The following is an 8,473-nucleotide window of genomic DNA, read 5'->3' as shown; positions in this document are numbered from 1 at the left end:
TCTAATTGGATGTGTCTTAATGAGAGCAGGACAGAATTACTGATATTTGGTTCTACTCGTGTTAAATCTAAATTTGACACCAGTTATCAGTATTTTACCATCAAGGACTGACGCATCCCAATCTCTATATATCTGAGCCTGCCTGCTCTCAGTGGCTCGGTCGCTCGGACAACTATCTTGTCAAAGCTGGATTATTTTAATGCCCTTTTGTTTGGCGCGCTTAAGAAAAGCCTACAGGATCTTCAGGTCATACAGAATGATGCAGTGCACATTATGAAAGGGAGGTCCAGAAGAGAACACATTGGGCCTCATTACGACCCAGGCGGTAAGTTACCGCCTGGGCCGTGACTTTACCACCATGGCGTAAACTATGTTTACGCCATGGTGGTTGGCGGACTTACCGCCCCATTCCGAGTTTGGCGGGGCGGTAAGTCCCCAATCCCCATTTACCCTTCCCCATTCCCATTTTTGCCCCATAGGGCATAATGGGAGTGGGGAAGGCGTTAATTACGCCACCGTAAATTACGGTGGCGTAATTAACTCCATGGTCCCTTAGCGCCATGGATCTTAACACCTGCTAAAAGCAGGTGTTAAATCTGCCATGGCGCTAAGGGACCTCGTACTCAGGCGGTAAGGGTCGGCGCTGTTTACGGCACCGTAAACCCCTTACCGCCTGGGTCGTAATGAGGCCCATTACCTGCAGTCGTCATGACATTCACTGGCTTCCCATCACTGCATGCACACAATTTAAAGCAGCCACCCTTGTTCACAAATCCATTCATGGCTCAGCCCCAATTTATATAAACAACTCGATACATTCTTACGAACCCCCAAGAAGACTACGATCCTCCACTTAAGGACTGATTAAAACTCCTAAATTCAAGGTAGTCAATAGTTTGGGCTGGTCATTTCCTGTGCTTGATGCTGAAATGTGGAACACTTTGCCGTTGAACCATAGGCAGGTAAATGACCTAATTATGTTTCACCGGCAACTGAAAACTTGCATCTTTCATTGAGTCTTGATGCCTTCTGTTATGTTTCACCTGTCCCTTCTTTCTGCTGTCCTTGTATTTTTGTTGTGGTGCCCGATTCTGTGGGTTTCCGGCGCCTTATAAATAAATAAATACAATAAATAAATTGCACAGGCTGCAACTGGAAGTCCCTGTTTTAAAGTATACATGTGTTTGAACGCTGTAAGCAGAGGTTTCTGTGAAAGAAAGCCCATCTGATTCACAAGGGTGCTGTACCACACGCTGCAACTATTGTTCCCTATCGAATTCAGCTGATCTGATTCACAAGGGGGCTGTACCACACGCTGCAACTATTGTTCCCTATCGAATTCAGCTGATCTGATTCACAAGGGGGCTGTACCACACGCTGCAACTATTGTTCCCTATCGAATTCAGCTGATCTGATTCACAAGGGGGCTGTACCACACGCTGCAACTATTGTTCCCTATCGAATTCAGCTGATCTGATTTACAAGGGTGCAGTATCACAGGCTCCGGCTTGCCTCAGTGTAACTATGTTCCTCCAATTTGCAAGATTGTAGTACTACATGCTAAAACTAGAGGTCCCTGTGGAAAATGGCTCATCTGATTTACAAGGCTGTTGTACCACATAGCGTGCTGATCCCCCCCCCCCCCCTCCTTGTTTGGACACAGCATAAAGACATGTTCTTTTTATTTATAATAAACCACGTTGTAAACTATTTGGAAACACAAGGTCCCAGTTTATTTGGGGTAAACAAATTGGGACGGTCCCAGCCACATAATAAAGATCAAATACATTTCCAGGATGACCGGTGTCATTCCCTCTTTGCACTTGGCAACAAAGCGGACATATGCTTTGTTGGCCCTGCCGGGATTCGAGCCTACATCAGCAGGCTCTGCATGGGTGTCAAAGTGAGCACTCTACTCGCTGTGCTATCGGACCAGCTGTAGATCACCTGTTGTACCTATACTTTGTCTTGTGTAACTAAGAAACTGTGTTACCATATACTGCGCCCAGATACCTGCGGTCGAGGTGTGAATTATAAATGAACAAACAAACACGGGATTCTTTGTGTGGCGCATGCTTTACTTGCATCACTTCTACAAGGCCAATGAATAACAGCTGGAAGAGGGTGGGGAGGAGAGCTGCAAAATGGGAGAAATGAAAGGAAGGCGATGAGGGCAGAGCAGACCCAACCAGAACTAAACATAATGCACTAATTAAAACAGCAAAACACTGTGGTGCCCATTATTAATGCCAGAAAGTGGGAGGGTGTAATTGATAGACTGAACAAAGCTCAAAAGAATGTGGCAGAAGACTAGTGATTTAATAATTGTGTTTGTGAATTATTTAAAAAATAAACCATTGAAGTCAATTGAATGTGAGATGTACAGAAGAGACATATGAGCATATTTGTGAAATACATCATCTGAACGGAGCAGCGGGGCAGGAAGGCCACGAATGAGTTCCAGTCCTGGGGAAATGAGAGGGCTAAGTGAGTAGAGAGAGCACAAATGACCGCTGTTTGTATCTGCTCAGGTGTTTGGCTGGAGCTCCCAGACGAACTAATACAAAAATAAGTAGGTAGGTGCTGGAAAATATAGCCCAGAAACTCTACAGAACATGATAGAATTTGGCTGGACAGTTTGTATGTTTTAAAAGTGGGGAAATTGTTTTACCCTTTTCCATGTGTGCATCGGTTGTGTGTGATTTTTGTGGCCATTTTGTATGACTCCAAAGAAACTGATATTCTCAAACTAACTCCTGAAAGCTATGCACTCCAGCTTTACTATGATGAACTCTCCTGTCTTTCTACATCAGTGGAACCCCAAAAGAAATCTGCAATGCTAGAAGGGATTCCAGTAAAGAAGGGCAGGAGAGCCATTTGCCAAATAACTAAATAACTCCCATCCTTGAGGATGCTCTGGGCCAACCTTGTCCCTTGCCTACAGAACAGGGTGTTTGAGGGTACAATACCTCCTAAGGGGCTCAGGCCCCACAACAATGTCCTGCACGATTGAACCTGGCTTTTCCTTTTTGGCTTTAAAGCATGGTGCAGTCTCAAAGTGCTCTGAAGTAGCAGTTCGATGGCATGTTAGCACCACATAAAGCACTGAAACAAGCCACATTCACGATTGACATGTTGCTAAGTCAATCTATTCTATAAGGATACATTGGACACTGTGTAGCCCAATAACAATACCTCCGTAGCATAACATTTTAAAATGGAACACCAAAATGCACTTTTGGGTCCTGGGGTCCTTAATAGAACTGCTATCAAACGACCAGAGAAATGTTCAGTGCCACGACTGCCTGCAAGTAAGATTGTTTGGAAGTCAATCAGTTTACTATTTTCTGCAGTCCATGAGGACACATAGGCAGAGCCGAGTCAGAGCCAAGTGAGGATGTCGGGCTTGGCTCTTCGACCCAAAGGTGAGCCAATCCACCAACTGCCCAATACCTGCCCCCATGCCCCAGCATCCCACAAAACACAAACTCGGCTCTTTGCCATACAACCCCCCCCACCCCATCCACACACACCTGAGAACACGAGATGCATATGTGACACCTTGCCTCCATAACCACAACACAAATCCCATACCTAGCCTCTTGCCACCCATGCCAAACAAAACATAACACATAAAAAGTATACTGCTTCCAGACCCCGACAACAAACACATGACTTCCTGCCCTCACCCAACCCCTCCAAACACAAGAGCCAGATATGGTCCCTATCTTCACCACCCTCCATTATACAAACACTGGTATCCTGCCAGTCTGGCCAAGAGCACAAAACCCACGTGGTTTCCTACCTTCCAACCCCACACAACACTCTCTATGAAAGCTCATGTGGGGAGTGTGGTTTCGGCGCGGCCTTCTACCTAAAACGTTTTGCACACCTCCGTCCTAGACTAATGCAGAAACGTTGGCTAAAGCCATAGTGGGATATAAAATGGATTGCTGCTGTAGCCTGCTGACTGGCATTAGTAAAACTAAACTAAACAGACTTCAGGTTATTCAAAATGGAGCAGTGAGGGGTGTTATAGGCCTAGCCAGACGGGACCATGTTACGCCAGCCGAACGATCCTTACACTGGCTCCATGTAGAAGTGAGAATTCACTATCGCCTCCTTGTTATCAGTTTAGTACGATTTTCCCGAAAGAAAATGGTTGCAACGACCAAAAGTTCTAAAAATGCTACCACCAAAGGTTCGAACACCAAAAGTTCGAACCTTTGGCGGTAGCATTGTAAAAATAAAAAGCGGGGGCTGCAAGGGTGTCCCCCGCAGCCATCTGTTTAAAAATAAATAATAAAAAAATAAAAATTGAAAAAAAGAAACAGGGGCTGTGGGGGTGTCCGCCGCATCGCCCTGCTCCCTATACCCCCGCAACCGTCTGTTAAAAAAAAAAAAGAAAAGATAAGGACCCTGCAGCACCGGTTCACGATCACGGAACTGAAAGGGAACTGGTGCTGCAGGAATCCAGCGTGAAGATGAAGGTAAGTGGGGTTTGTTTATGGTGGGGGTGTGGGTGGGGGTGAGCTGAAGGTGGGGGGTGTTATGGTGTGTTGTGTGTGTGGGTTTGAGAATGTATGTGTGTTCGCATGAGACAGGTGCAACCTTTTGGTAGTTTGCACCTTTCTCATGCAAACGTTTTGCCCGCGGTACTTTCAGCCGTGGGCAAATCACTTGGATTCCTTGTTATCAACTTTAAGAGCCTCTTGGGCATTATGCCTCGCTACTTGGTCGACCTTATTACATTCAAGAGTACTTCTCGATCTTTAAGATCTAATGAGACTAAAATGGTCATGATTCCGAGAAGTAAATCGAGCTTTCGCCATAGCAGCTCCGGCAGCTTGGAATCGCCTGCCACTTGATATTAGTCTGGAAATCAAACTTTGGCCTTCAAAAAAAAAGCTCAAAACCTTGCTGTTCGACTAATATCTCTGCACCAGCCCTTGACCTCTCTTAGACTGTTTGTGTATCTGTTGTATTTGTTGTATATTGTCATGTCCGCTCCATCATGCCTATGGGTCCATTGCTGCGTATTTTAAGTTAATTAAAGTAAGTAAAGACAGACCCCTGCCATCAAACTGCTTCTGCACCCTCGACAAGAGAATACCCATAACATTGCATCCTTTCTCCCCACACAATGAAAACCCCAAACCAGGTATCTTGCCTCCCCATCCTTATAACACTCAACTACAATTAGCATGTCCATTTTGGAGCATATGGCACAGTTAGACTACATTTATTTACCCAAGAACACACATTTTAGTAAAGTGGATTTTGTACTCTGAACTGCTTTTCTTTTTCTTAATTTTCTTTTCTTCTTTCCTCTTGTTTTATACAGTGATGACATACGTGATTTAAAACGTACTGCTATTTTAATTTTGTGAAAAGTCGAGTTCTTTGACCAAAACACAATAAATAAATAAAAAAGTAAAGTCCCAAGGTGTCCCCTGTGCCCCGCCCCAGATGTTATGGGTCTCCAACAACCTGTATCATGAAACTGGGCTGATCTGATTTACAGGGATGCAGTACCACAGCTGGAACTAGAAGTCACAGTACTGCAGCCAAAACTAGAGGTCCCTGTGAATCTAGGTTCATCTAACGTAAAACAATTCAACTCCACGGGCGGTATGGAGATCCTAGACTTAAAGGGATGGTCTAGTAAAAATTTTTATTTAAAAAATAGATAGGCCACATAAAAAAAAATATACTAGCATCCTCCGTTTTAAAACTTCCTATGTAAAAGTTTGAGCTATTCAAGCTCAAAATTCGAAAAAACAAGCACAGGGACGCCGCCATTTTGTGAAATGGAGGCCCTCCTGTGCTGGCTTTTGCTTTTGCGGCACTAATGAAGGAAAAGCCAGCCAGCTGTAGTAAACAAAGTCTACCACTACCACTGGGTGGCTTTCCCTTCATTAGTGCCGGGACTCGGAGGACGCGGACCGGAGACCAGAGCAGGAAAGCTGCAGCTGAATCTCGGTAAGTGCTATACAAAAAATAAGCACTAGCTGCGGTTTTTTTTCTAAGTTTTCCGGGCTGGAGGAGCCCGGAAAACTTAGAAATAAAACCGCAGCTTTAAAAACGTATTTATGTTTGCGGTCGCTTTTGAAGCGACCGCAAGCATAAATAAAACGTTATTGTGTTGGAAAACGCTGCGGTTTTAAAACCGCAGCGTTTTCCAACACAACCGCGCTGTGTCTGCCTGAATCTGCTTTACCATTTGGGGCTCTCGGGCTCCCCACGGGGAGCCCGAGAGCCCCAAATGGAAAAGCAGATTCAGGCAGACACAACGCGGCATTGCGGAAAACAACCGCGTTGTGTCTGCCTGAATCTGCTTTTCCATTTGGGGCTCTCGGGCTCCCCACGGGGAGCCCGAGAGCCCCAAATGGAAAAGCAGATTCAGGCAGACACAACGCGGCATTGCGGAAAACAACCGGGGCTCTCGGGCTCCCCACGGGAGACCGAGAGCCCCAAATGGGAAATCAGCTGCAGGTAGAAACACTACGCGGCATGTAAACACAACAACGTGTGTTTATGCCTGCTGTGGCTTTCACTTTGGGTCTCCGGTGCTCCCCTGGGAGCACCGGAGACCCAAAGTGATAGCCACAGCAGGCAGAAACACACGCGGTTGTGTTGGAAAACGCTTCGGCAGCACATATACTAAAATTGGAACGATACAGAGAAGATTAGCATGGCCCCTGCGCAAGGATGACACGCAAATTCGTGAAGCGTTCCATATTTTAAAAAAAAAAAAACTGCTGGCAGGGGAGACGCCATGATCGCATGGTTCTTTCTTGGCCTGCATTCCCTAAGGAGCTGCAACTAGCTGATGAGCTAAAAAAAACGGCACTTTTAAGTGCTTTTGGAGCGTTCGTTTTTGCCGCATTTCGGGACCTGCGATGGGAGAAACAGAAGAAGGACTACCGCGACGTTGAGATGGCTGGTCAACTGACTCCTGGGATGAAGAACACCATCCGGATGAAAAGGAAACCAGATGCGGACGGCAGCATACCCCAGCTGAGCAGGGAGACCTTCTCCAGGCTGATGCTCACAGGCCTGGGCTTTGCCCCCTCCGAGGTCTGGTGTCTGCAGGTGTTCCCAGCGTCAGGGACATACCTGGTCACCATGGTCTCAGGGGACAGCTGCCGCCGCTACTGGACCATGTGCTGGAGCACAAGAGATGAGAAGCCCTTTGCAGACTTCTCTATGGAATGCCAGCAGCAGATGGGAGTAAAGAGGATGACGGTGCACATTTACAACCCCCACGTGCATGTGCAAGATGTCACCACCTTCCTCCGCAGGCACTGCACACTGCTGAAAGACCCCGTGAGGTCTTTAGACAGCATAGAATCTGGGACGGAAAGTGGCACGTCACGGCCAAGCTGCCGGAAGACCCGGGAGCAACGGACGGGACCCGCCACCCCCCATCCAGGTTCGCCATTGGCAGGGACGCTGGATACCTGTATTACGCTGGGCAGCACAGGCTCTGCAACGGGTGTGGCAAGCCGGGCCACACGGGCAGGGACTGCGCCGCCCTAACATGCAGGAACTGTAAGCAAGAAGGCCACACAGCCAAGGACTGCACGATGGAGGTAGCTTGCAACCTCTGCGGGCAGGAAGGCCACCGCTTTAGGGACTGCCCCAGCAGGGCCAGATCCTATGCAGAGGCAACAGCCCCCCAACGAGAAGAGGCACCACAGGAGGCACCTCCTACTGCGGCCCAAAGGAAGGACAAAACAGAGGGCAAACCTAAGGTGACCAAGCCGGCCGCCACACCAGAGGAAGCCCAGGACCGTGAAGCAGACCCCGCACTCAGCACCAAACCAGAGACCAGCGAGACACAACAGCTGGTTCTTCAGCCCAACGCTGAGGACGCAGAGGGGGGTCCTTGGACCAAAGTGGATTCAAACAGCAGAAAGAGGAGGCTAAAGGTGTCCTCCGACACCACACAGGGGGCGCCCAAAAAACCCCTCAGCACCAGCAACAGCTTCGACCCACTGGGGGTTGAGGCAGAGTGAGAGGAAATGGAGATGTGAGGAGACCAAGTCACTCTGGTCCTGCAGGAAATGAGGTTCATGGCCGATCAAAGGCCTCATCCCCCCTCCCGCAGGAGGCAGTAGAAGAAGCAGAGGACATGGAGAGCGAGGTTGAAGAACAAAATGGAGGCACCCAGGCAGGGATGACCACAGCCCAGCCGGGCGCCGAGGCAGAGAGCACCGAAGCAATGCAGACAGGCGGAGCAGCACCAGAACAGCACCACACAGCAACCGCAGAGGGTCCGTTCCTGGAGCCGCAGCGGGAGGGTGGACAGCCTGGTATGTAGCTCTGCCCTGTGAGTAAAACCAATATGCCATGAACTGAATTTTATTAGTTTAAGCTAAACCTTTAAACATTATTATGGCTATTTCATTATTTTCCATAAATTCGAGAAGCGTTAAGGACAAGAGCAGATGCACTAGCACCCTGAGTT

General features: G+C 47.8%; 1 pseudogene; it reads left to right on the top strand.

Moving 5' to 3' along the window:
* The first annotated feature begins 6,633 nt into the window (after positions 1-6,633).
* On the top strand, positions 6,634-6,746 carry LOC138565203 (U6 spliceosomal RNA; annotated as a pseudogene).
* Positions 6,747-8,473: the final 1,727 nt, after the last annotated feature.

Source organism: Ambystoma mexicanum, chromosome 1q, assembly GCF_040938575.1.
Source record: "Ambystoma mexicanum isolate Mex_15411 chromosome 1q, UKY_AmexF1_1, whole genome shotgun sequence".
Classification (NCBI taxonomy): Eukaryota; Metazoa; Chordata; class Amphibia; order Caudata; family Ambystomatidae; genus Ambystoma; species Ambystoma mexicanum.
The sequence above is the reverse complement of the archived record's forward strand: the minus strand, read 5'-3'. Positions and strand labels throughout refer to the sequence as shown.